At 37.6% G+C, this 23618-nt stretch overlaps 1 long non-coding RNA gene across 2 annotated transcripts; it reads right to left on the bottom strand.

Moving 5' to 3' along the window:
- Window positions 1-1069: 1069 nt before the first annotated feature.
- On the bottom strand, window positions 1070-21816 carry LOC148157043 (uncharacterized). 2 transcript variants are annotated; one of them, XR_015764366.1, is made up of 4 exons: window positions 21176-21816; window positions 13985-14099; window positions 2955-3057; window positions 1070-2298 (listed from the first exon to the last, which is right to left on the bottom strand). It is a non-coding gene; the product is annotated as an uncharacterized LOC148157043 (long non-coding RNA). The 2 variants fall into 2 exon arrangements; XR_015764367.1 differs by having other exon boundaries at window positions 13985-14070; window positions 21176-21815.
- Window positions 21817-23618: the final 1802 nt, after the last annotated feature.

Below are 23618 nucleotides of genomic sequence, written 5' to 3'. Positions count from 1 at the left end.
ACCCGAGTGTTGCACTTAACACAGCAGTACTTTATAAAGGTGTGGACAAAAACTAAACACCATTTAAAGTTGTTTCTGTTAGAATTAAACAAGAAGATAATCCCTAGCTTGAATATCATCCATTTTATGTGTGTGTCTGTGCATATTAGTGTGCGTGTTTGGTCCTCTGATTAGAGGCACAGACCCATTAGTCATGATGGAGACTTCCTGCACCCACACACAGACAATAACCAGTCCTGACCCAGCTCTTTGATCCGCTATTATGTTTATGCACCGGACGCAGCCACTCGCAACACCTGTTTTCATTTGTGATTACATGTGGGAAGAAAATCATTCACAAAACTCCCTGAAGTCTGAGCACTGTTCTGCAGAAGAAAGCTTCCTTCATGTATTAAAATAAATGTTGCACTTACTGAGTAATTTGGCTTACAAGCCAAATATGTATTCTTCTGTGAGAAGGAAAATAAACTGTTTAGACGTAAAATTTATTCTCTGATCACTGTTTTTCCACAGTCCATAATTTTCAAGGCTCATATGGGAGGTCTGAAACTGCTAAACCAAACGGCAACTTAACTTCTTAATTCTTTATGTTGTAAAGAAAACGATCAGATTTTACATCATAAAAATACCAAGCAATCAGTAAAATGAGATAAAAAAATATATATTTACATGCATGATCTAGGATTTCTTTTGCTGATGCTGAACACAAGTATGTTTCTAGTGGATACTGCATATATGTGCATTTTGAATTGGGGATAGGCTCAAAATTTAAAGCGTTTGCGTTTTACATAATTGCTCAAAAGTCAAAAACTCAGTTTGCCACTCAGTCGCTTACATTAAAACAAAGTGTTTTGCAAAAACTGAAAATAAAGTGCCAAGATCTAAAGCAACAGTCCACACTAACAACGGAAAATGGCAAACTACATTATCAAATATTATGAAACACAAAATGCTAAACTGAGGAAAAGCTATTGCAATCCTAGAGCAATATATAAACAATGTGAAAACACTAAACTGATTAAATCAATTAAACACAACACTCAAACCACAGTTGGTAGGAAAAACTCACTTTATATTTAGATGATTTTTTTATTTATTTTAGAAACAGTGATGAGTAAAGGTTTAAACACAAGCCATGGTTACCTGCAGCAAAATGCGACTCTGGCATTCACATCCATAGTAAATGTCTAAAACTATGACAGTGTTAGCATCTCAGCTTAAGAAAACATGTCATGTTCTTTTCTGGTTTGCTGTTTACTCCGAGCGAAAACATCCTGCTGCATTACACTGCTGTGTCCATCAGCAACACGAAACTATAGCCCCCAGTCAGCTCCCTTACTCACTTCCAGCACTAATGATTGTTTTTACACTACACTGTGAAACTGGAGTCGTCTGAGAAAACTGTGACATCCACAGAAAACAAATGAAAACACAATACACAAAGGACTGCGTCTTATTACTGAGGTCAAAGTGCTAACAATTACGCCTCACATTTTCATTTTACAATATAAAAGCTTCCTTTTATTGTAAATCAGTGCAGTGGAGAATTTGTCAATGAAGGATTTAACATTTGATATTTAATATTTTAAAGACTTTAACTTTCTTTAAGCAGGAGAACATATTCACGATAAGAAAACTATGACTCCAAGTTCACACAAACAGAAATATCATACCTGCCAATTAAAACATTCAATATAAAAAAGCAGAACCAGTGCACAACAGGCCTGATTTAGGCTTACGCCACTAACCCCTCAAGTGTGTGCATGTAGTTAAAAGCTAATTTTAATACTGTGGACAATATTTTGATCTTACGTCTGAACAGGGATTAGTCTAATGATTTTCAAGTGCTATGTTAAAAAGGTGCTCTTCTTAATGCAGCATTTTAAGGATCTCTAAGGGAAACTGCTTCGTGAAAACAATCCACTTTGCTGTTGATTTTCATAAATCTGAATACTCTTAGTGACCTCTTTTCAGTTGCAGTTGCAGGTATTAGTAGTTTGTGAAAAAGAAGGTCCCTTTATATTTTAACTCCATATCAGACATTGAAACATAATTAATATGAAACTCAATTTAATCATATGTGAAAGCCCTAAATGCAGACATGTTTTGAACCAACTACACTCCAGAGTAAATTTATAATGAAGCAAATATTTACTTCTTCAATGTTGTTTTAAAATCTATGAATCAAAACACTGAGCAGGATGTTAAGAAATGCAACTGAACCCGAGCAGCTCAGGGACTTTGGGAAGAGCCAGACTCCATGGTCTGTGGAAGGAGTGAGGCGAGTTAAAATCACTTCTGTCAGGGAAGAGAAAATAGTTAGAATTAGTCTTTTGGACAGGTTGGCTGGTGTTTTTTAAACAGTAAAGACATAAAGAGAAAAAAATAAACAAAATAAGAACAAACATTAAAAATATACTTCAGTTCAAGGAGGCAATTTTTGAAGTTCTTTTGATGATGAACTGAAACACTTAATTCTGAAAAGATTGAGAATACTACTCGAGAAAAACACTAGTAAGCTTTACAAGACAGAGATCTAAATTTATTGGAGTTTTGTTGTTCTCTTGGTTATGCATAAAACAAAGATTTTACAACTGAGCTGCATAGTTTGTTCATTTCAGACTGAAAGTTTGATTTGCACATATGGATTATATCCGTACTAAATCTTTTGCTTTTCTAACTTTGGTCATAACAAACCCAACATAAATTAGACTGACAGACTCAGCAGAAGGCAGCAGTAAAGTCAGTATTTGAGTCAGTGTGCTCCTCATATAGATCAGAGGAGATAAACAGAAGATTTCAGAACTACTCTGCAGAAACCAAAAGTTAACATTTGGTAGCAGCATTAAAGTAACATAACGTAGCTTCAAGCCAAAATACCCTCTTACTGCTGCCACTGCGAGACGTCAGGCAAAGAACTGAGGATCATGCACGACTTCTTTCACTCAGCAGACCTGATAAGCAGATGAGCAGCAGGTGAGTCGATTCCTCTGCAGGAGATCGACTCCAGGCATGGGGATTGATCAGCAGCAGCAGCAGCAGTAAAAGCAGAAGAAGCTGGAATAACAAATAAGATGAAAAGCAAAACTGTAGCTAATCTATCCCGAGAATCTTTACATGAAATACTTAGTAATTGTTGTGATATGGAGATTCATGCCTACTGTAAACATAAACTAATTAAAATACCCCAGAAATTCTTCACATATTAACATCAAAGCCACAAAGCTCAGAGTGTTTTATTGGTATTTTGGGTAAAGAAAAAAAAAAAGTTGTCTGTGATTAAGCTGTGGAAGAAAACTTTTTTTTTTTTTTTTCAATTTTGCATTATTTGCCTGATTTTAAACCTTTAAATGGTGGGGAGGCAAGTCTGTAATACATCAGTCTCTGAAAACCATTTTAGGGACTTTTTACTGTAACTGCAATTAAAGCATTATGTTACAAATTTCAAAACGTATCGTACACCGACTACTACGCAGATCTCATTCTCTGAACGTTAAAAACACTTGATTTTTAGAAGATGAAGCTGAGAAGACGACAGCAGTGAGTTTTTAATCGTACACTTTATTGATTAGTTACTGTCATGATCCATGGTTTCTGCTCTTTCATCATGTTAGTTTTGTGTTGGACTACTTTGATTTGTAAGCAGTTTCTGATGACAATAAAAGTATTAGTTGTGGTCTCTACAAGGCTGGTTTTTAGGGAAAGAAGGCCAATGGAAGACCACTGTGGAAAGAAGTTCATAAAATGTAAAGTTGAAGTTTGCCAATGTTTACAGGACAAGGCACAAAACAAACATGTGGAAGAGACCAAAATTGAACTTTTTGGGCGTCATGTTTTGTGTGGCAGAAAGTCAAAGCTGCACATCACTCTGAAAACACCATTTTCATGTTTCAGTGTCTGGTGTTTTCAGAGTGATGTGCAATGGAAGCATTATGCTGTGACGATGCTTTTCACCACCAAAGCAGACTAGAGTTGTAAAGAAGATAGATGAAATTCAGTTGAAGACAAAAACTCATTAGAGTTGCAGTTCTGGCAGTGTAGAGTGCAGAGTTTACACTGCCAGAACTACAACGGAATAATTTATGGAAGAAAATGGCCCAGTTAAAGTCCAGACCTAAATCCACTTGTGCGTTTTACATTTTGACATTGTCCAAAAAAAGAAAAAAAAAAGACTTGCAGCAAAAACTTGTTCTACATAATATGTTTCTCTTCACAAACGTGCTGCTTTATGTTGTTTTACCTTAATATAAATATACAGGAGTTTGTGATTATAATGCAACAAAATGGAAATGTTCAAGAGGGTTTTTTTATTTTATTTTGGAAGGCATGACAACATTTGACGGAAATAATCACTGCTCTGCTATTAGGAATCTGCTTATATTAGTCTAGAGAAATGTTGAAAATAATTATTCCTCGTTTCATCATTCAAACGGGTGATCAGGTTTTAGATAATGTGAAGACTCTGTGTGGGTCTGAAATTTGGCCTCAGTCCAATCACTTCGTCACAGTAGGGGGGATTTATTGTCTGTCACAAGTATAGTTCCTGCTGTGAAATCACTGATTGGGTGATAATAGAAACACAACAAGCTTGTGCAGAACATTTTTCTGCCCAGTGCGATCTGGCGTGAAATTGCCATTATGAAAACATTTTTAGATGAAAACTCTCACTTGCAAGGATCCATTACTCATCAAAGTCTACATTACATGTTATTGGAGCTATAAATTCCCATTAGTTTGTTTATAAATAGATCACAAGACACTTTCAAATAACTTCAAACACAACATCTTTTTTTTTTTTTTCTTGGCATGATAAAAGCTGCTCATTTAATAGCCACTCAAGGAGCTGTTTTCTAAAATGCTTAGTCCTACAGAAAACAGTTTAACAATAATAACCATCACATGTGCAGCACAGGCACTGCTTCCAGCCGATTCCATCTGTGTTATCAGCTAGCTGCCTGCAGCACCTGGTGACAAACCAAGCAGACGTACCCCTCAGACAGCTAAGTCAGTTCAGTCTGTTGGATAGGTTGTCAGGGGGGGTTTCCTTTCTCTTGTGTCACTGAACAGCAGAATTGCCAGAGTGTTGATGCGAGCGATCACTTACTCTGGAATAAACCTTCCAAGTTCTGGTTCCACATTTGACAGTTGCTTTGCCTCTACAATTGTTTGGCATCTTGACAGAACCTCCACCAGAAACCACTGACAGATCATTAAGACTGGTCTTGTTTGTGGTTTTGGCTGAACAAAGAAAGCTGCAATCCCCCGGCTTCAGCACAGTTGTCAATCTCTGTTCTTTTCATTTAAGCTTGTCAAGAGACTGCAGGGCATAACGTCGTTGTGCTTCACCGGAAATGGAAAACAAAAGTTGGTCTGAAGCCTCTGAGAAATACATTTTTGAAGTTATTTGGTGCAGCAGAAGTGTAAAAATCATCCAAAAAGTTCTCCTTGTTTACTCACCGTTACGGACCTACATTAATTCATCTGCTCTTCTTCTCTGAGTCCATCTGCTGAATGATGTTCAGATTTTATTTATTACTTAATTTTTTAACATGCTGGACTTTCACATTTTAATTATTTTACTATTTCTATTCAGCAAATTGACCATTGTACTATTTATGAACTTTTTGTTCCTGAATCCCATTTTAAGTTATGTTGATAGTCTCTGTTTTTCATATTTTTGGGTAATACACAACTGCAGAAAAACTAGCTCAAATTCCAAAAAAATGTTAACAGTGAAGGTACCTAACGCCTAGAGGCCGTGTGACTTCACTGTTAGTTTATTCATCTCTTGATCTTATATTTATTACATCTGTAGGAACCAGATTTCTCTAAAGGCTACACATTTAGTGCTATACTCGTGGGTTTATAGTTTCATTTTCACAGATGGGATTTTATAGCAGGCAAAAACCAGTATTAGGAAATGTTCATATTTTAGTAGCAGAAAGCAATAGAGACCATGAAATATATTGGGTGTTCACAGCGTCTCTGCTTGCTAGATTTTGATGAATGACTTTTGACAGAGGTTACGACAAGATTTTCTGCCGAACTTGTTTTCATTAAATGCACAGGTGCCTGTGCCGCTCACAAAACACAGTTTCATGCCACGCAGAAAATAATCCAAATTTATGCAAATAAACACTGTGGGGAGGAAAAATATGATCTTGGTCCATTTTGTTTGTTATTACAGAGCCAGAGGTGATACAGGAAAATGTTTTGAGATAATTAAACAGTTAAAATTCATGACAGACTGAGTAATCATTGCTAGTTATTATTTATAGCACTGAAACACACAGAGCTCTAGGTCTTTTGAAGCATTCAAATTAGCCTGCAGACACGATATCCACGGCATTAAACCATCTACAGGGAGCAGATAAACTTGATCAGTAATATGCTAAGAATAAAGGATATTGAATTACTGATTTTTTTAAACATTCTGTTTATTCATTCACTTCAAACAGGGATTTTGAGGAAAAGTAATTTTGGTAAAAGACAAACAAATATAAGGAAAAGATGGGACAAATAGGTCAATACCGTTTCAATCCTTTGGTAAATCAGTCACTGTGTAGATTACTTTACATTTAATCAAAACTGGCTTGGCTAAGTTTTTTACTTAGACACTTTAAGATTGCCTAAAAATGACAGGATCTGGTGGACCAGTCTATCAGTCAAACCTCTCTGATGGGAGAGCAGAAAAAGACAGTTGTTGACTTTTAAACCTTCTTGAGATCGATAAGATCGGACGGTAGAATCGGCCACCAATCTCCCAAAATTAAGGAAATTGGCACTGATAAATCAGTACACCCTAATCTGTGGTTATATTTCTCTAAAGCCATGGACACTAATACTGATGAGGTATAAAAAATATTGGTGTCGCATATCAAATTGATAAACTTCAAGTTCTACTATAGCAATATAATTAAATAAAACATTTGGAACTCTGCCTTTTGGCTATTATGTGCCATCACTATTATTATTATTAGCCCCAGCTGCTAACCCACTCAAAATGTTTTAATAGACACACAGTATATTACTGTTGCCAAACTCTATGTAACCAAAATCACAAACTTTTTTTTTGGAATGCATAAGTTTTGCAGAGATACTGTTATTGGAAAAAAAAAAGTTATAATTGGATTCATACTTTCACCTCTGTGCTTGCAATTTAAAAGTGCAGCTTGGGACTTGTGACAAACTTGCAACTACCAGCCCGTGTAAAGTGGGGGAAATGCAGCTTCATTGCCACACGTGAAGCAGAACATTGAAACCTGCCATCAATTATCCCCACCAGTGGCCTTTACTGGGAGGATCAACACTGGCGGTGGGTCCCAGGCTGCTCCCTCAGCTGGAGGACTGGGTGCCACCACTCTGTGGTGCAAAGAAGACGGCTCTACCACTAAACAATCACAAATCATTTAAAAAAAAAAAAACATTCAGTGTGTGCCTCTTTGGTAAATGCCAGCAGACATAAGCAACACAAGTGATGATGTTCAAATCCCTCAGGAAACCCAGATAAAAGCCCTCGCAGACATAAACAGAACTGTTGAAACTGACACCTAATAGTTGCATTTTGAATATCAGCAGTGATCCTAATCTACTACACTCGGTGAAATTTACCACCTGTTGCTTTTCATATTAACAGAACAAAGTACCATCATTACAGCAGTCGCAGGAGACTGAACAGAGTTATTTGGGTGTTTCGAGGACCCTCAGTTTTGTTGTGTCCCCACACAGCCAACCTACAGCCGCACGCTGCTTCCCTCTGAACTGTGAATGACTCCACGCTTTCAGCACCGTGCTGAACCCACAATAGCCTCACATGTGGCTTGTTACACATCCGATTTCTCTGCCAAACCCCTTCATCTCAGTCTCAACCACTTTTGACAGCCATGGGAAATCCATGCTGCAAATTGAAAGAGGTCCAGGGAGAATAAAGTGGCGGGCTATAGATTTCTCTTTTCACAGAGCCAACCAAAGACGTGGCAGCGACGCAAGGCTTTGGTAGATGTGAGAGCATTACCATGACAGCTGGACAGCGAGCTGCAGAAGGGTTTTAATGGAGAAATAAATCAGACAAATGACAGGCAACTCAAACCAACAAAAAGCTCATTTCTGCTTCTTATGCAAGCAATTTCTCAACAAAGGATAGGCATCACAACTCCATGAATCTGTGCTGTCATGTAGTTTGACAGATTTAATCTTAACACGCGATTCCTAGCAAACAAAAAACCTAATTAATAATAAATGTGTCAACTGTCCGGTCCTTTGTTTAAAACTTAAAAAACTATTTATATACACATATAAGTACTACTGCAGTCGGCCAGAGTGCTGCACAAAAATCTTCAACTTCATTTGTGATGCATATCAGCCTGAACACACCTTTTATTCACTCCTGAATATATTTATTCTGACATACTTTTAGTAATGCAGAGCAATTAAATAACTTGAAAATACATTACATCCCATCTAACACCATAATTTTATTTTTCATCAGGCCAAGGCCATCATCTGGAAAATGTATCAAAGTGGAAAGTTAGATTGCTAAAAAAATTTTTAGTTCTTACAGTAAGTTTAATTTTAAATATGAATCCAATTTAGATAATATATAATGTCTGAAGAAAAAAACCTCCTGTAGTCTGATATGGGCTCATGGTTGTTATTATTGAAAAATCATCGGGTGTCTCTGGCTGCTAAAGTTAAAAAGAGATTTCTCCCCAGCATTTCAGTTTGATAAAGTGCAATCATAAAGAAATGTAATTTAAAAAGCCTCTGATGATATATGTGTTATGATTAGATAGCAAAGAGGTTCTTCTCTGTGCTGAAGGTTTTATTTAATATAAAGTATCCAAACTCATTTCTCTATCCGGACGCCTCATGAATGACACAGTTGGCTTGTTGCGTTTCCGTGTGACATCATCCTCCTTGGGTTTGCTGGCATCAGTCAAGTGTATGCAACGTCAGCAAGTGCTGTCATCAAATAAATGCATGACGATGATGATAAAATTGTGCATGCATCAGTAGATTTATATCGGTCACATCAGTCCTTTTCTGAAAATTCTAGCAGCATCAAACATTTTTGTAAAGGTCTATTCATCGTGTAAATGCACTTGCTTAATCAAAAGGTAGTGTTTCAAATCAGAAACAAATGATCAGATGTCTTTAAAGAACCAGGATAAGAAAGAGGGGAGATGTTCATTACAAGTTCCAATTTTGCAAAAGCACCACCAAGTTCTGCACAAAATTTGACCCCAGTGTGAAGGCACCAACACTCCCAATTCAATATGAGCTCAGTCTTTCTCTCAATTTAACATTAAATTACTCTTCTACCAACTCATAGGGGGACAGTCATTCAGACACTCAATTAAAATGAAAATGCTGAAGTTCAGTCACATGCATTAAAGACACACTTGAAATATGGATTATGATAGATTTAGCATGATTTATTGGCCATAAGGTGTCTGAAAGGTATCAGCCTGAGATCATTTAATTGCAACCACTATTTGAGAAACAAATAGTTTTCACACCTATCCATTGTTTAGATTTCGCCATAGAAACTGCAGGCTGTCTCTATCAGCTATTGAACTGGATATCTGCTGCTTCAGCAAAAAAAAAAGAGATTGAGCAGCAGATATTGTATTTTAGAGTGGGAAAACCTGAACAGTTTGAAAATATGTGTGAAGTATAAATAAATCACAATCAACATTTCCATTGTATTCCAAAGCACATAAATATTTTAAAAACACACATTTGACCCGCATCCTTCAAAACAAGAAGCACTTTCATTTCTGCAGGGAGAAGTCGGGTCGATGTTATGAAGAGATTTGCCGCAGAGATCACCTGCATAACGAATGACGGACGGTTAACTCTGGGGGAAACAGGTGAGGAGAACAGATTTCTCTCCTCAGCATCCCAAAAACAGTGTTTGTTCAAAACATTTTTTGCTCCAGTATTATTTAACAACTGGAATCTTGGGTTTAAGGACAGGAACAACCAAAGGCTGAGGGGAAATAACATGATGCAGTGGATGCCATGACAACTACACCCAGAGCTTGAGCTGGAAGTCAACAGTCAAACCTCCAAGGCTACGGCTGGGGAGGGGGGGCTGAGCATATGGGTAATAAGGTAAGAAAATGAGTTCCTCTATCGTGGCTTTTAATTTTTACATGTCTGTTGGTACAAGGTATCTGCTGGCGGCCTCTTTGTTGAATACCTGTAACTGCTCCCCATATGTTCTTCCCTGCATGTTTACCCATGATAGTTAGCTCTAGGAACAACTTGTTTATTGCCTAAGAAAACTGCAGAACAGAGCACGTCTTTTGAGTATTGTTTTGTTTTTTTACTGCAGTTAAACCCTTGTGTGGAAAAAATAAAGCTTATGTAATCGGTGGATGGCTTGGATATAAGGTATTCAGTGATGCAGATGCTAGAAGAAGTTGGAGGAATAATGCCCACAAGCTTCAAAGTAATAATGCCAGTCAGAATTGGAGCAGCTCCTGATTGTAGCCAGAATTTTATTTTTTTTTATAAAATTGTGCTTGTTTGATGTTGTGAGTAACAAGCAGATTCGGCTCAATACAGAGTATTTGCTAGGTCCTTTTTTAGAAAACATTTTTCCTTTGTCCTCCTCGCCTCACACATGGCAGTGTGAATTTTCTCTTTATAAGCTCAAATTAATACTGCAAGCTGCAGAAGAGTGATGGAAAAGTGGCTGGCTTTTGTTCACTTTTTACGTCCACACTTTTCTACACATTTCCTGATTTTTTTGACATGAAAATGCATTTAAGTACTCTGTGCAACAACACAGAACAGAACAGAAAGGATCAAACATCAGGATACACACCCTTTAAAATCAACCACAAAACACATGTGATTTACATAATGCAAAAAATACCTAAATTACATTTGGTGGTTTCACCCATTTTTCAATTCTCCGTCTTTATTTGAAGAGGCCATAAAAAACGAGGAGTTTGTATTCCATCACTGCTGCCAAACAGGAAACGGCTTGTGCAAGTAATTAGGCTCAGGTCCTAATCCATAAACTAGCCAAACCTCTCCCAATGCTGTTATCCATAAGAAGTTTTGACAGTGTTGCTCAAAGGCAGGATGTTTTGTTATACGTGATTGAAATTCCCCCTGCAAAGGTCTTGCTTGTTTGATATCAGACAGAGCACAGGCCTATAAAGCTTGTGTGGGAGAGGAAGAAAGTGAAAATAACAAACTAGGAATGTGAGGCTAATTTGTTGGAAAAGAAAACACACTGTGATCTGGAGGAGTTTTCTGTTGCAGGAGAAGAAGGGCTCCAGGAAGGCAGAAAGAATACAGACCATGAATTAAGCTAAAAGTAAGAGTCAGTGGGTAAAGATGTCAAAGCAGCAAATCAAGCAAAAGATCACATAAAAGAGTGAGACATTCTATTGATTAAATAATGCTGATAAAAAATAAATTCCTTAAAACCGCCCTGATCAATACAAGCCTGAAAACTGGAGGGAGGGAAGGTAGGCTAAGATCTTAATTTGTGTGTAAGCCTTACACAAATCAGGAATATTTATTGCGATTGCTGTTGAAAAAGAAAATGACAGTACAAACAGCGCTTCCAGATATGGTCATATATTGTTCAGTTACTCATCGAATTGAGGCAAGAAGTAATGTATACAATTAAAATGAACAAAATGAGCATCATCTAAAGATTTCCACAAATCTTGAAACTCAATGTCTCTGCCTAATAGCTCTTTGTATTAATAAAGTTTTTGTCTTTGTGCAAAACAACTTGGCAGCATTTTAGCTTCTTACTCCATAATTTTCTATACTACAGTTTCCCTTTATCCTAAGATTACCTGATCAGCAGATGGAGCTAAACCAATGGGAAACAACTGGTGATCCAGGATACAATCTGTTGTATATTGAACAAACAGCAATATTGCTACAATCGATTACTCCATCAACATAATCTGCTACAAGAGGGCAGTAGCTTCTTAACTTTAACAACTAAAAACAATTTTAATATAAATGTTTAGAATTTTTTGAGGCAAGTTTATGTACCTTTTAAAAATGAAAGGGGAGACTGATTGGGGCTGTGTCAACAGTCTTCAGAAAGCTGCTCAAAGAATAAACAGTAAGTGACGCACGCTGCTGTCCTTGGTGTTTGCCAGAGATTGTACAGATTGTGGGTACTTTTTGTTCAAGTAAACAGATGTAAGGGGCAAGTCCTGGTTCATTATATCCTCTTGTGATTTTGGATTACCTGCTGGACAAATTTACAGTAGCTTACACTGCTTATTGAAAAAAGCTCCAACAAGCAAAGTGAGATTGTCACTTTGCTTGTTGGGTGATTATTGCTACGACTAAGCAATAAAGTTAACAACCAGGTTTGTTCTGCAAAAATTAGGCTTTTAATTTTCCTAGCGACTTTTTATGCCATGTTTTGTGGTGGTAGGGGAAGTGGATGTAAATCGAGAGGCAGTCTATTAGTCTATCGTTTATCAAACATTTTCATGTTTGATAAAACCAGAACATTATATGAAAGTGTGGGCTAGCCTGGGAGAAGACAAAAGAAGACGGGAGCTAAAGAATTTCAATTTCCCAGCTTGGCAGGGGCAAGTCAAGTTAATTAAAGTTTGAATCTTGTCTATTACTGTTTAAATTATTTATTAAGGGTATTGGTTATAGGAGAAGAGAGAAGCATTACATATTCTCCTTTATTTTCCCATCAGGAGTCATTTGTGGACTTTTTCCAACATTCGGAGAATTTTAAATGACTCATCGGACAATCTGTCAAGCCATCGGTGGTCAGTATATGGACTGACACTTTGCAGCTTTGTCTTTTATGTAGTTAAAATGAGTTACCTTGGAAGTCATTAAAAACACTTCAAGCTTTAAATTAAAATAAGTTCATTATACCATAAATATATAAATTAATTAACTAAGGGTGTGTGTGTGTGTGCAAAGGCTTGTTGTTCATTTATTATGTTTTGAGTTGTCAAGTTGATATATTTTGAACTTGGTTTCAGATGAAGGACAGTTCATGCTCCGATGCTTCCAGGGAGAAAGCTTTTCTTGTTTTAAATGTCAGACGTTTGACGTCCTACAGTGTCGATGTCTGGTGTTATAATTGCTTGGCTACTGCGTTCAGTATAAATCAATATAGAGTGCAAATAACAGTTTGTGTGTACATGTAGGTTACTGTCACTGCCAGGAGCCAGGTGAGTCAAACACGACTCCAGTTTTCTTACTTTACTCCCCGAATCGTCCCTTGTAAAAGTAACAAAATGAGGAAAAGTTTTAATTTTGACAAATAAGATGCCACAGATAATGCAATTTATACAAGCTCTTTCTCTACTCCTTTAGCTCATTGGCACTTAATTCTTGCAAGCTGATAATATCTTAGGTCTTGTTTGAGGCATTCCTCCCATTTGTCATGCAGATTTTATTTTCTTGTCGTTTAGTTTCAGCACACACCCATGTGAGATAGTCTGTTTTTAATTTTAATCCCATTTCTTCCAGCTCCCACATCAACACTGGTAAAGCATCCTCAGCTCTAGCACAGAACCTCCTAAGTATACAGTTAAAAGCAAATTTTTGCACACACTATAAAAATACATTCGTAGATTTATCAGTGTTTGACAAGCAACCTGACTAAGTTTTGTCTCTCAGGATTATCTAATTTTTTCTACTCATTAAATTTCAATTTTTTTTATCAGAAATCTCCCTACAGCACATACACTAAGATTTCCAACACCAATTTGGGAAAGTACAGATGATGATGTCTTGACATTTTAAGCTTATGATACGACAACTTGCAATGTTTGAGTTAATGAATTCACACCTGCTTCCTTGTGTGACATCGTTGGTAAATCTAAAGAAGTCAGGTAAGCCATCAGGAGAAAATTGAGGAGCTCCACCAGTGTGGCTCATCTTTAAATCAAACTTTCTGACATGAGAGAGAGACAGAGAGAGAAAAAAACTCCTTTCAATTTGCAAAATTGAAACTCACCTTCGCTTAACATGAAGGAGCTCCTGTCATGGCCAAAGGTCTGCCTATGATTACTTCCTGGTGATGGTTTCTTCTGAAAGCTCTGGCTGCCAGAAAGGAGTGATGAGTTTAAAATCTGTTTTGAAAAACAGAAGTTTTTTTGTATTTGAATCAACTTTTTAAATCTCTGTAAGGTAAGGTAATTTTATTTATATAGCACATTTTCAGCAACAAGGCAATTCAAAGTGCTGTAGTCAGTTGTTTCTTGATAAAGGATTGTGTTTTCTTTGAAATTAAGTGCCTTTGAGATGGCAAGTGAGGTAAATTTTCTAATACTTCTTGCTGCCCATCACAATTAAAAGAAGGCAGATGGCTGACAGTGTTTTAGAAAAAAAAAAAAAAAGGAAGTAATGGTAGGCTCCAAGAAATTTTCATAAGTAATTTGCACTGAAGGCTCAGTTTTCACAGCTAATTAAATTGTTGTAAGGATGAACTCTAAAACTTATAAATAACTCAATGGTGGATATTATTAAACCTCCCGTCATTGTTGCCTCCAACTTGCCTCAATATCCGCTTCTGGTCTTCAAAGAAAAAATACCGAGAGAAAATGACAGAAGCTGAAAGACCGAATGATAATGGTTTGAAGCAAGTGAGAGGAGAACGAGGGAGGAATGACAATCGAGGCAGGCGTTTGCAGTTTCTTGTCTCCTGTCAAATCTTATTTTCAGCGCGAATTGTTTTCCATTAGCCTTCACCACAGATGTCTGATATGTAACCGCACACGTACACAACCTCTGCCGCACCTCTCCTCAATCGGTCAGCATGGTTTTGTTTCGGTCAAAGAAAGGGGGTCTATTCTTTATCTTAATTAACATGTAGAAAAGTACCGGCCCTCTTATGGGAGACAGAAATCTGCCAGGTGACAGTTTTATGTGGGAGCTCCAACACTCAATACCAACTGAGGTGAAAATGGACAAAAAGTCAGCTGGCAGCGGTTTATATATAGTATCATCCCGCTGAGGAGAAGCAGTTGGGAAGCCACCTAAACAAGCGAGACAGAAAAAAACAATCTGAAGTATAAAAAAAAGAGTCCAAATGTCCTGCTCTCTTTGGTGATAAATATTGATCTGTTGGAGAGAAAATATGGGCTCTTATACTTCATAACAAACAGAAAACTTGAAAACCCAAAAATGATCAGAAATAAGAAATGATCGTAAAAGCTTTATGTTGCAAACAAATCAAACATGTTAATGTTAGAGAATTATGAATGCTGTTCTTTAACTTCCCATTTTTCTTGGAATAATCCATTTCATTCCCTTAAATTTATGTGTTTAATCTGTTCTGTGAATAAGGATTTATAGTCTTTCTCTTTAGGATTCCTATATGCTGCAAAAAGACAAAAGCAAAATGGTTCAAAAACCAAGTCAGGGGATTCAGGGGAAGTTGGGTGAGCATTTGTACATGAGGGTGATTGACAGTGCTAAGACCGTGACTGATTGTTTGTGACCCGGCTGCGTATCTCCTCAGTTGGCAGTAGAACAAGTGAGAGGAGGAAGAGGAGCTAGATTTCCTTCTTAGATTATCGCTGACAGTTTTAACAAATGTGTGTGTGTGTGGGGTTCTCTCCTGGTGCTGGTCACTGTTCAGTCAGTTGAATATGCCGACTAATTTCTCGCCCAAATAACTGCAGGATATAGGCACAAACCCCCCCCCCAATAGTCTGCAAGGATTGATGTATCTGCAGAGGAACGTATACCATGCAGTCTTCCACGAAGCATGCTGCCTAGCCTCCAAATTCCACCTACTTACCACACAAGGGAGCCAAGTCCCATTTGATTACAGATGCAGAAAAACATTAGAATATGTGTTCAGGGTGCAACTTACAGATAAGCTATATCTTATTAATTTGTGCTGACGTCAATAAGCCACTTTCTACTGCCCTACGAAACTGCTAATATGGCCCATACTAAAAATAAAAATAAACAGCCACTTGTCTTTTTACTCAGGAGATACTCACAGCAAGAGCACTGCGTAATAATACCACAGCAAAGAAAAGACATCTGTTGAACTATTGTAAAATTCATTTATGACCATATTAGCCTACGCATTATATTTCCAATCAAGTGTTACATAATGAAACACCTCCCATGGTGGACAGAGCAAACACCGTCAACAGGATGCAGTTCAAGCATGCTTTTATCTGACTGTAGTGGAGTAAAAGCTGCAAGCTGCTCCAGTTGTTCTGCTGAATTAAAAGCAAAAGCTTGCTGGCAGCCACAATTACCTTTAGCATGGAAAGTCTGACATAAATGGGAAATATGGCTCCACTGTACAACAAAGCAAAAGTAGGTTCTTGCTGTTCACAAATGGCAAAGCAATGTGGTGAAAGAACAAGACAAATTCTGACATTTCCACAAGGAGAAATGACTAAGTGCTGGGACAGCGTGCTGTCATAGATGTGAGATCATTTTTATTTGCAATTTTGCCAGGCGATTGAAAAGTTTATGTTACACTTAGTATTTCCTTTGAAACACAATGTCTTCATTAATTAAAACCATCGTAACATAATTATCAGTGGTACCATTTTCTATTATATCATTTTTCTTAATTTACCCCACCACCTCAAAAAAAAAAAGTAAATAAATGTAATCAAGCATTGTGAGAAAAAAAACGTATCCAAAAATAAAGACGTTTTAAAAAAGGAAATCCCAGAGCTAAAAGTTGTGCTTCACTGAAACTTTATAATTACCAGTTGCCATGTTAAGAGAATCATTCACACTCTGTTGCTTCTTTGTCTGAGCGTCTCTCGGTTGCTGCCCTTGGTTGTTGTTTGAAATAAGATATTTTTCCCTTCGCTGGCTGCGTGTGGAACATTTAGAGTTGGTATAAAAAGTTCACACACACACACACACACACACACACACGTTTTGTGACATAAAAAAGAAGAATGATGGACAATTTCAAAACCTTGCCATTTTGGAACAGAGGCAACCAAGTTGTTCCTTATTCCTTAATTATATGGTCACGACATGTCAGACGCACTTTCTCCAAGCCTTAAATACACACTGCTACTGTACTAATATTTAAATTATAACTATCTACTCTATGCTAACAATACAAACCCCATACTTTTCTGCTACAACTGTCTGCAGCATCTCCAAACCAGCAGATGCCTCCCAAGATAAATGGGCCTCCCACAAATCTCTCAGTAAATCTAAAAGCTGCTGTTTATCTGATCTGATGTCAGCTTCAATCGCTTTAATTTGATTTGTGTATTACTTAGACATGGGACACAAGAAGCAGATATGATTTAGAATAGAAGATGAAAGGAGTATATGTCCTGATTTGAAGGAGACAAAGTGAACGACATCAGAGAACAGCAGCAGTTCAACCAATAACACCCCCAGGCCTCATTTCCTAATCACTGCTCTAATAAAGATGAATCTGTAGTCTGCGTGTCCTCAGCCACGCAGTTTTATTTTAGTAGGAGTATTTTTAAGTTTGCTCTTTGATTTGTGACTGAAAAAAAAAAATTGTCATCATTCATTTGCGCTATTGTTTGTTGTTGCAACCTGATACACATTAAAAAAGTCATTGCAGTGTCTTCATGAACTGTACGAAAAATACATCGTTGATTGTTTTTCTCATCAATAGAACTGATCTGCTGAACAAACAAACAAAACATTGAAAGCTACACAACAACCCTTGCATGTTCACATTAGGATTTCATTTCCGAGATGAAAACTAAATCAAAGTGAAAGTAAAATCAGTTGATGGGGCACGTCGCCAGCCGCCAGCTGAGCTGTGCTGTTGGGAATCTTTGTCTGCTTTTTAGACTCGCTGCTCATTAGCTCGCTGCAGAGGCACGAGAACTAACAGCAGAATTATCACTGTGTCCAAAGTGCAGATTGAATTTTAGAAACATTGCTCGTACAGCGCATGCTTTCTGTTCTCTGTTTGTAATGTGACCCGTGAGTATTCAGAGTCAAACACCCAGTGGAGCAGGCACTGTGTGCATGTGTCCATTTCTATGGAGCTCAGCCAAACACACACAATACTGGTCCCACTGCCAGACCCAGGACTTATTCATATCATCATCATCGGATTCGACAGAGTGTTTTACACACTATGAAAAAAAAAAAAAAAAGTGGTCTCAGGTCGTTAACATTCTGACTTTTCAGAGCCTGGTTCAGATCTTTTGAGGCCCTCTGTGGCCCTTTGCTCTTCATAAAAATCCAGAAGTGGTAAATCCAGACATAAACAATGTCTGCGAATTATAATTCTGAAAACTGTGAAAGAAGTTTGTGTCAGTAAAATAAATCCCATACCAATCCAACCATTCCTGGTTCCATCTACACATCCAAACAGACCTTTCTACAGAAGGTACAATCAATGCTCCACCTAAGACCATGGCTATTTGCTGTGCTTTCTTTTTTTTTTTAAGCTTCCTGCATGATCTTGTGACAATATCGTCAGTGTGCACTTTTTTGCGCAAAATTTTCTCAACGTCTCGACTAATTTTCATCCAATTTGCTTTTTATCTTTTATGAACATCATTATGAAATATCACACGTACTTACTTGGATATAAACATTAGATTTGGCACCTTCTTCAGTCAAAACTAGGAATTGAAATGTTAGTTCCAGTTCCAATAAATTGTTGAGACTTGATGCCCAACCCTACTGAGGGATCCGATGACTAATTGAATCTGTAGAATAATTAAATTAGATTTTCATCGCTGGAGATGATTAGTACAACTGCGCTGCTTCAGAAATACTTGGAGAATGAACTGAGGAGACCATCTTTTGCTCTGACAAAAATCAGGAAAGCCACTGTGTGAAAATACATCAGAGAACAATTTAACACTAGGGCAAGTGACTGAAACATCTCAATGCAAAAAAAGAGAAAAAAAACAGGTACATACTGTAAAACATGTTGCAGGTATTAAAAGGCATCAAAGACATGTTACATTTTTAGACAAACACAAAGAGGTACACACACATCTTACTGAAATAATCATATCTAAGTGCTCACAGGCCCCCTGAAGGAGCATAACAGCTGATTAACCAGCTATCAGGCTCTGCAGGGACCTCCTGGTAATTTATGAACGCTATTATCACTGTCAGGTTTCCGATATGAACAATCACTAACATGCACACGCAGACACACTCTTAATAATGAAAGCACAAACAAAAGAGTACTTAGAAACATTAGGGTCTGGTTATTGTCAAAAAAGGAAGCGCAAAAGACTTTTTTTTAAAAACAAAATTCAAGCAGATATTTCTCAGCAATTTTCAAAATAAATCTGAATTCTAATGCAATTCACATAGTGCATCCTATCATTGTGAAGCTTAAACGTTCCTTTTTTTCATGGTCTGTCTGCCAAGACATTTAATCTGCAGTGGAGTAACAGGAGCTGAGGCCCAGCTTTAATATGCAGAGTTGTGTGAGAAGAAGCAGTCAACAGTGGAGGCAGGAGGGGGATTCAGCTGCACTGCACTGATATGTAGGGACAAACCATATAAGTGTCTGTATTTAAAGGTGTTTTCTTACCTCTCTGTGTTAATGCGTCACCAATGAGCTACAACTGACAGCTGGTAATATGAATTATCTTTTTTTTTTTTTTTGGGGGGGGATAACTTGTCAGCAGAAACGGCAAAACACACACATACAATTTCCAGGTCCCCAAATATTTAATGCAGTCTCTTCTGCAGCTTCTCATCTGTTTTTGTTCTCGCTTCGGAAAACCCGGAGCTAGAACCGATGCCCCGCTGTTCACAGAGCTTACCCCCCCAAATAAAAAAACAATAATAAAAAAACCTAATGTCAGGAACGATGACAAGCTTCAGCTGGACAAGTGGAAAGTAATTAACTATACAACGGCCTCATGTGCACTAGTGCAGATATGCTCTAAACGTAGAAGCCGCAGAGGTTTTGTTTACTTGTCACATGGTGAGGAAGAATCTTGAGCAATTAGTCACGATATCCCTCTGAAACCCAACTCCTGCAGTTTTATGAAATGAATCAATAATTCTTAGAGGAAGAGCATCTGTTGTACAAGAAATTTGATTAATTCCCTGACACAGTAGCTTACAAACACAATTGCCAAAACTAATATTCACATCCTTTATATATCACTCCTCGTTCTCAATGGTTTATATTAAATCTACTGCTGATTTTCTCAAGAGACTTCTACTTTATTCTCTAACCCCTAGTCCAAGACTCATAACTCCGACTCTGAACTTTTATCAATTAACCTCCCAGTTTTCCATCACTCCATCTCTATTCATTTGGCTCTCTTGCTGCTGCTCTCTCCAGCTTCTAATAACATTGTTCTACTCGGGGTAGATAAGTGCAGCTGCTGTGATAAGGAGCTGGGCGAGGGAATGATGTAATCTGTCTCCATCTCCTCCTACAGTCAAAGCGGCTCAGATCCACCAGCAGATATAAACAGCGACTGAATTAATGTGCAGCACAATGTGGCTGGTATCCGTCTTTCACAGAGGGAAACAACGCCCCCAACAACAGATGCTGTTGTTACTGCCTTACTTATGCTCATCATTTCTGGCTGCTGAATGGTGGTAAATTAAATTTAGTCTTCTCATGCAGTGCAAACTCAGTCTGCTTTTTTTTTTTTTTTGCTTCAAAATAAACATACATTTTCCTTAGCAACCACAAGAATATTGTCATTAGAAGTGCATCATTTTTGCTGGCAAGCTATCCTCCTCTTCCTCAGGTGTAGCTCCAGGAGGATGGCATAGTCTACAGGTAAGGTTTGCCAATATCTGTGGCCTTTCTTAGTAGCCCACCATCAAGATTACTTTAAATCTCCCTGATGCAAAGGAAACCCTCCTGGTGTGTGAAATCCCAGACAATATAAGGCCTATCCTCATTCCTCTAACCATGATGCTTTGTTCAAAATTGGTTTTTGACTTTTGGACCAATCAGTTGCAACCATATGTAACAGCCATTAATACAAACAAAATATTTCTAAATCATTGAAGTACTTGAACATGTCTACACTCATAAGGAAAAATCTGAAACATTCTTTATTCATCGTAAGTACTGTATTTCTTTATTTCTACGTTTTTTTTTGTTGTTCTTTCTCCATCCTTCTAGCTCTCCTTTTGTCTCGTCTTTTATGTTTCTGTCTCTCTTCACCTTTCAATCTTTCTCTCCTTCTACTTAACTATTTTGTATGTATTCACTTACCAATGTCGGTCTTATACAGCCAGGGGAAGTATTTTCCTTCCGACAGCCAAGCCTGACCTTTAATTTGGTGATGACTGGATTTTTGCTGTGTGTCAGGGCATGCCATGTACAAGGTACTACTTTCGCCATACGTAACAGTAGCAGAGATACTCCTGCTGCTACTGGCAGGAAAGTAGTGCTGCGAGTAAATTACACTATATTACATCAAAAACAACATTTTGCGCGTATAAAAAACGTATATAGTTGCCTGCTTTGCATGCTTTTGCGACATGTTTTTCGGTAAGCTCCGTCTGCCTCGGTAGGACCGTGTGTTCACCGACATGCTAGCTCAACGTGTGTCAGCGTTGGTGACGGAAAGCACGAAGCGCATATTTTCGTCCAGATTTTGTCCAGTTTGGCGGTTCATAAGAGAGATAAGCAGCAACCACGTAGGGACAAAAATAGCTATCGGTGAATCGACAGACATGAATGAATACGTAAACGCCTCATAGAGCGGGTCGGGTTGCTGCGATACGCACATGTCTATGGCTAAAGACTTCTGGACTAGACTTCTTCTGTTGCGGCGTAAGCTGCTGATGTGTAAGCGGCCTCTGCTGGTGACACTTATATTACACTATAATATATCAAAAAAAAAAAAAAAAAAAAAAAAAAAAAAAAAAATATATATATATATATATATATATATATAATGATGGTTCTTAAAAACCAGTGTTGATGCCAATCATTTACCTATTGCAGGGGCCATAAATAATAATAATGAAATACCTCTGGAATTCTATTTTAGGATTAGCTTTAGTTGTTTTTTTTAAGTTAGTGTTAAGCTACACTCCTCTGGATTTCAAATATTGCCTCACCTTACATTTTTTATTTACTAAACTGATATTTTATCATTTAAACCTTTGTAGCTTGGTTTTTTGATCATTTTAAAATAATTTATATTTTTTCTACAGATTCTGCAACTGAAGATGTTTCAAATGACTTCACAGAGTCTTTCAGATGTTTTATTCCTTCCTTGTCTTGTTTTAATAATTTTATCATGTGCCCAGAGTGTACTTTTTAATGCATATTTCTGAGATATTTTTAGTAAATTTCAAATCTTATTTCTTGGAACATTTCTGTGAACCTAATACCTAATGGGAAGGCACGCATCAAAAACAGATTGCCCAGCAGCACTTGATTCCTCAGGGCATTGCAAACTGAAGCGATGCCCTGTGATTTTTCATCTGGTTTTTCTACACCTTTCCAGCTTCCTCACACATTTTCAAACTGTCAGCTCCCTTATGGTGTAAGCTTTCCTCTGGCCGTCCCCCTGCTCCCTTACAGCTCATGTGGCAGCTTTGTGAGACCTTTTGCCTATCAATGTCTTGTCATAATAAGAGAGGCATGTGTGTTAGCTGAGTCTCAAAAAGTAATACATCCCAGTGAGCCAGCGAGCAAAATAGGAAGAGCTTACACATAATCAGTATGCTAACAGCGCTATAAATATGGTCTTAATCTCACTCATCTGGATAAATAAAGTTGCATTTTAGCAGTGTTGTTTGTGACAATCAACAAAATGTGAAAGAAAATCTTCACATTTCCAACAAAAGGTACACCATGTACCTTGAAATTATTTGAACAAATCCAAAATGCTTTCTTGCAGAAATTGAATTCATATTTGCTGCTGCTATACCTATGGTCGCAATCGAATTTCAGGATTGCTGAACAAGATAAGATATATAGTACTATACAAGTCTGGTATTCCACTTCCTTTGACAATATTACCACTTCTTTTCCACCATGTTTTGGTCTCCATGTAATCTTCAGGGAAATATCTGCCGCTTTAGTTGGGTAATGCCTCACAACATTCTGCGTTATCGCTGAAAACAGATGCTCGCTGCATTTCCAAAGCCCCAGATGAGACAGTCGAAAAAGGAGTAAGGCAGCGCTAAGGAGAGACGGAAACAAGAAGATGAAAAAGAAAACAATGACAAAACAGCAGCCAGTGATTAATCACAGACAAGTCAGTGCGAGCAAATGAATTTGTGAAAATGAAATGCAATCATTTCTTTTGTTTTGCTTTGCTTTCTAAATCTTGTGCTCAACACAGGTCTTCCATGGATTCGTGTAAGCAACAACTCTCCTTTCTGATGTTAGACGTCAGCTCAGCAGGACCTTTTAAATGCTCCTCCAGAGCGCAACACAATGTCACCTCCTGCAAGAGACTCAAAGGAAACAGGGACGTTCTCTTTCATAAGTCGCCCACTGATCTCCAAACGAAGTACTTCTTTCAAACCTTTGAGTGTTTAACCTTTCGCTGATTCTTCCAGCTGTTCTACTGCAACGCTTTAATGCAACAATCGACTGAGGCAGTAGTCGTGTGATTTTCACTAACAGCAAGGCATTTTATTTTACCCCTTCTGTGTCTTAATATGATCACTTTAAGTACATAAATGCATATTTT

Source organism: Poecilia mexicana, unplaced genomic scaffold (genome assembly GCF_051168715.1).
Source record: "Poecilia mexicana isolate PSO_F unplaced genomic scaffold, ASM5116871v1 scaffold_10, whole genome shotgun sequence".
In the NCBI taxonomy this organism is placed as follows: Eukaryota; Metazoa; Chordata; class Actinopteri; order Cyprinodontiformes; family Poeciliidae; genus Poecilia; species Poecilia mexicana.
Note: the sequence above shows the minus strand (reverse complement) of the source record. Positions and strands in the feature narration are given on the sequence as shown.